Raw genomic sequence first — 5,971 nt, forward strand, 5'->3', positions numbered from 1 at the left:
AGATCGATGGCACAACTCGAGACACAGGCACGCGAGAACAGGGGACGCCGCCTGATTGCCACGGGAGCGTGTCGCTCTCATTAATCTCTTCATTGCCTTTTTCTCACGGTATACAAGTTATCACATATCTATACTAGCAGTATATAACTAGCTTATATAGGATTTAGTTGTATGTGACTGTGTAATTCTATACTTTGCAACGTGTAATCAAATCCAGGACAAAGCGCTAATTGGAGGATTTAGTGGTATGTGACTATGTGTAATACTGTGCTTCAAAACATGTTGAACTAATCAAAATATGGTACTGTACTGATCATAGATGTGCTAGTACAAATTCTATGGATGTTTTGTACGGCTTTTACACACAGACCAGATTACCTAAGACAAAATAGTGGAGCATACATATACATGTGCAGCATTCTTTAAACATCCCTAAAACATGGGTGAACTGATTGCTCTTTTACTTCACCCTGGACAGTTACAAAATGTATTAGGGGCAAAATAGTCCTTTCATCTCACAGTTAACACCATTAGTGTCTAAAATGGACAAAAGTGTCATATAAGGAACAAAAATTACTTTACGTGTCAAATAAGGAAGAAATTTTATTTTGGGCCAAATAAGGAAGCAAATTTTAATAAAGGGCCAAATAAGGAATTCTCTCAATCGTTCAAGCATTGACAGGTTATCTGCAGCAGTAACTTCTTCTTGTTCCGGCTCAGGGGTGAAGTCGGATTCATTATCGTTGTCTACTTCAATGTTCTGGGTTGGAGTAGAGCGGTTCTTGAAACGTTTTTTGAAAAAAACCGTGTTTCTTGGAAGAATTCTCCTTCGTCATATGTGTCTTGGTTAATGTGAGGTTCATAATCCTCTTCATTGGGGGGAGGTGGTCTAACACGTGGCGGCACTTCATAAACAACATCCCAACCACTGAGATTTAGATCACTTTGACAGGCCCACGGTAGATAGAAAACTTGGGTTGCCTGTTGAGCCGTAATATAGACATCGGGAACATCCAAATGGGTGCTTTGTTTGATTTCGACTAGCCCTATATGTTCATGAGTCCTTCTAGTCTCCCTCGGCTGGAACCAATAACATCTGAAGACTACGACGTTTGGTGGGTTTTCACCATATAATTGAAGTTCATAAATTGCTTCAACTCTTCCATAATACTCGATATCTCCTTCGCCGATAGCAGAGACACAACAGTTTGTAGACTTTCGGTCGGCCATAGATAGCTCTTTGCCATAGCTACGAAAGCGATACCCGTTGATGTCGTATTTGTCAAATGAACGGACCTTATAGTCAAAACCATTAGCTACTTGTCTCAATTCGGCATCCATAATCTCTGAATTAGCCTACAAGTTTAATACGAAAGGATTGTTGCATTAGTCGCAAATTAGCCAAAGAAATGAAATGGTCTAATGGAAATTGCTGGTTTTTTGAACCAAGAGATGAAACCGGGATATTCACCTCCTTGGTTTGCCAGAAGCTCATACTCTTCGACGGAATCCTTTTGGATCACCGCTCCATACGAGAATATGGCAACGTATCGACTGCATCAAATATCCAGGAATAAGAGCAGTTCAAAGGAATTAGAAGTTGCGAAACAATGTACCGAGATCTTACTCGATGTACGGCCACACTTCTGTTAGGTTGTTGAAGAGATACAGCGAAATGGTCCGCCATTCTTCAACATCCAACGATACTTGTTTCCAACCACTGGCTGGTGCGAGATTCCCTTTGAATAGGCTGAGGTTGGATTGACCCTTTTTAGGGTCGTCAGCATTGTACCGAGGCTTCGGATTATGCAAATGACGATTTTTGGCTTCGTAGTGTGCTGTCACAAAGTTTGCCGCCTCCTCAGTGATGAATGCCTCGGCCATCGATGCTTCAATTCTATGTTTATTTTTACATTTTGCTCGAAGCGTCTTCTGCATCCTCTCAGTTGAGTAGCACCAACGATTTTGCATGGGCCCCCCCAATCGTGCCTCGGTCGGGAGATGCAAAATCAAGTGTTGCATTGGATTAAAGAAGCTTGACGGAAAGATCATCCCTAACTTGCAGATCAACTCCGGCGCCAACTGTTCCATTTCTTCTAGGAGGCCAGGCGATAGTTCTTTCGCACAAAGAACACGGAAGAAATAGCTCAGCTCTGCCAGTACTAGCCATTCATCCTCAGGGATGAAGCCACGCAACATCACCGGCATTATCCGCTCAATCCATATGTGCCAATCATGACTTTTTAGACCAAATATTTTCAATTTTTCAAGACTCACTCCCCTCTTTAGATTTGCTGCATACCCATCGGGGAACATCAACTGCATTTTCACCCACAAAATAATTTCCTTCATAGCTGGCCTTCCAAGATTGAACCATGCCTTTGGCTTCGTCCAGTTCCGCTTTCCTTTCGGTTCTTGCATGTTTTGTAACGGTCTATCACATAGCTCCTCTTGATCGACTCTAGCCTTAGTATTATCCTTTGATTTCCCCTCTATGCCCAACAATGTACCAAAAATGGCTTCGGCGATATTCTTTTCAGTGTGCATCACGTTGATGTTGTGTGGGCAAAGGAGGTCTTTGAAGTAAGGCAGATCCCAGAAGCATGTCTTGTGAGTCCAGGCGTGTTCCTTATTATACCCCTTGAAATACCCTGGACGCTCTGGATCTGGCTCGAGAGCGTTTAACTGATCTAGGGTCTGTTGGCCTGTCAACGCAGGTGGTGCAGAGTGTTTGACAACTCTACCTTTGATGAAGTTCTTCTTATCTTTCTTGAACTTATGGCGAGGATCTAGAAACGGTCTATGCAAGTCGAAGCAACTATACTTGTGCCCTGCCGTCAGCCAACGAAACTCAAGAGCTCCCTTGCATGTGGGGCACGGGAACCTTCCATGCACACACCAGCCAACGAATAGCGCATAAGCCGGCAAGTCATGCGTCGAGTACATGTACCAGGCACGCATTATGAAGTTCTCTTTGCTAAAGGTGTCGTATGTCTTGAAACCATTATCCCAAGCTTCTTGCAATTCGTCCTTAAGCGGCTGCATGTACACATTCATATTCTTCCCCGGATAGTTGGTCCCTGGAATTATCAACGTCAGGAAAATGTTCTTTCTTTGCATAATCTGCCGGGGGGGAGATTGAGTGGAATGACAAATACGGGCCAACAACTGTATTGGGCTGCCGTCTGACCAAATACACTGAACCCATCTGTGCTGACGGCGACTCGAGGATGCCTTGGATATGCCATTCTTTCCTTATGTAATGCATCGAAGCGCTTCCACGCTTCACCATCCGATGTGTGCACCATCATCACATCCCATCTGCATCTAGTTCGGTTCTTTTGCCCGTTTTGTGCCATGTCATCTGTCTAGCCTTCTCTTTGACCATGAAAAGATGTTGAAGTCTTGGTACGATTGGCATATACCGAAGAAGATTAACGGGTATTTTGGTGTGTGTCTTCTCACCCATACCGTTGTCTACCACAACATACCTGGAAGACTTGCAAATGGGACAATAGTTTAAGTCCTCATACTGAAGCCTAAATAAGACACATCCTTTCTCACAGGCATGTATCTTCTCATAGGGCATCTTAAGAGCACGGAGGATTTTGTCTGACTGGTACAGGTTTGGAGGTAGCACATGGCCTTTGGGTAGAAATCGTCCAAATACTGTCGTCATCGCGTCGTAGCATTCTCTGCCCAAGTTGAATTGAGCCTTCAAAGCCATTATTTGTAAGATGGCATCCAGCTAACAAAGCTCAGTGTGCTCATGGAAAGGACGTTTTGAGGATTCCAACATTTCAGTGAAGGCCTTTGCAGATTCCTCCATCTCCTCGTCCGAGTCTCGAGCATCGTCAAAGTCTTGCACCATGTCTGTGGTCCCGGTACCATGCTCGTCGGTGCGACGACGAACCACCTCGGCTCTGGCACGTTGGGCAGACTCACCATGTAATGTCCAGACCGTGTAACTAGGCGTAAAACCAAACTTCTGCAGGTCTTTACTCATTTCAAGCTCGTCCCTCATTTTATAATTGTCGCACCGGACACAGGGGCACCAGCTTAATTCCTGGCCATTTGCAAATGCGGCTCTAACAAACCCCTTGGTTTTTGTTAACCATTCCTCGGTCCAAACTTTCTGACTAGTGTAACCGGTGTACATCCACGCACGATCACTCATATTGACTTCCTACTGGACACACAAGAAATATATACATAATTAAGCAAACCATATCCATCAGTTAATGGAGTTTGTCAGTTTTATTGCGTCCATGCAACCTACACGCTAATAGGTAAAGATAGGTCCTAATCCCACCCGAGTATGTGTAGATTGGGTTCGTTTTCCCATGCTCTGCTCCGGATCCGACGCAAAATTTTGGTAGCACCTCCCCGCTGTTCTCCTGATACACGTCTCGGCAATAAGCAGAGAGGATGCGTACCCGGAGAACAACAGGGAGGCACTGACAAAATTCTGCATCGAATCCGGAGCAGAGCATAAGGGAAAACGAACCCAATCTACACATACTCGGGCTGTCCATGGATAACGTTGGACAATTTGAAAGAATCACAATTATAAATATGCAAATGCATGCATATTTATAGATGTAACCCTTTCGAACGGGATACGCATAGTGGTTACGCATACTGATGATTGACACTTATAGCTAGCAAGTTTCATCGGCACGAAGACCGGAACAGAGCAAATGAAGGGGAGGAGGAGATGTCATTTGTGCTCACCAACGAACGCATGGGCGGAGCTCGTCGAACGCACGGGGAGGTCGTCAAACACCACACCCTCGCAGCGATGAAACAACTGCACATTTAAATACACCCGATCAACACAAATATATATGATGTTTTGCATAACAAAATCGAAAAATATACAACCTAACTCATAATTCACAAATATATGACCCCGTCGGGGTCGGGGTGTGGTTGTGGTGTCAGGGTGTCGGGGTGTCGGTGGTCGGGGTCAGGGTCGGGGTGTCGGTGGTCGGGGTTGGGGTGTCGTGCCGGGGTGTCGTGTCGGGGTCGGGGTGTCAGGGTGTCGGGGTCGGGGTCGGGGTGTGGTGTCAGGGTGTCGGGGTCGGGGTGTCAGGGTGTCAGGGTGTCGGGGTTGGGGTGTCGTGCCGGGGTGTCGGGGTGTCATGTCAGGGTCGGGGTGTCAGGGTGTCGGGGTCGGGGTGTCTTCTTCTTCTTCTTTCTCTTTTTTCCTTTTCTTCTTCTTCTTCTTCTTCTTCTTCTTCTTCTTCTTCTTCTTCTTCTCCCCTCCTCTTTCTTCTTCTTCTTCTTCTTCTTCTTCTTCTCCTCTCCTGTTTCTTCTTCTTCTTCTTCTTCTTCTTCTTCTCCTCTCCTGTTCTTCTTCTTCTTCTTCTTCTTCTTCTTCTTCTTCTTCTTCTTCTTCTTCTTCTTCTTCTTTCTTCTCCTCCTGCTCCTCCTCCTCTTCTTCTTCTTCTTCTTCTTCTTCTTCTTCTTCTTCTTCTTCTCCCTTTTCCTCTTCTTTTCTTCTTCTTCTTCTTCTTTCTTCTTCTTCTTCTTCTTCTTCTTCTTCCTCTTCCTCTTCTCCTTTTTCCTCTTCTTCTTCTTTTCTTCTTCTACTTTCCTCTTCTTCTACTTTTCTTTTCATCTTTCTTCTTCCTCTTCTATTTATCTAAGCCTAAACCTAAACCTAAAATCTCAAAACTAAACCTAAACCTAGCACTAACTAAAACAAAACCTAGCACTAACTAAAACTAAACACCAACCTAAAACAAAACAGGAAAAAACAGAACAAAAAATAGGAAAAAACAGGAAAAAAACTAACCTTGCTCCAGCGAGGGCGGCCGGTGGGGCAGGGCGCCGCAGGGGCCGCGGGGAGGAGTCCTGAAGCGGGGCGGAGCAGCGCAGGGGAGGAGTCCGGCGACGGGGCGCGGCGAAGCGTCGCAAGGGAGGAGTCCGGCGACGAGGCGCAGCGGGGCGGCCGCCGCAGCCTGGC

The sequence above is a fragment of the Triticum aestivum genome, chromosome 7D, assembly GCF_018294505.1.
Source record: "Triticum aestivum cultivar Chinese Spring chromosome 7D, IWGSC CS RefSeq v2.1, whole genome shotgun sequence".
NCBI classification, from domain to species: Eukaryota; Viridiplantae; Streptophyta; class Magnoliopsida; order Poales; family Poaceae; genus Triticum; species Triticum aestivum.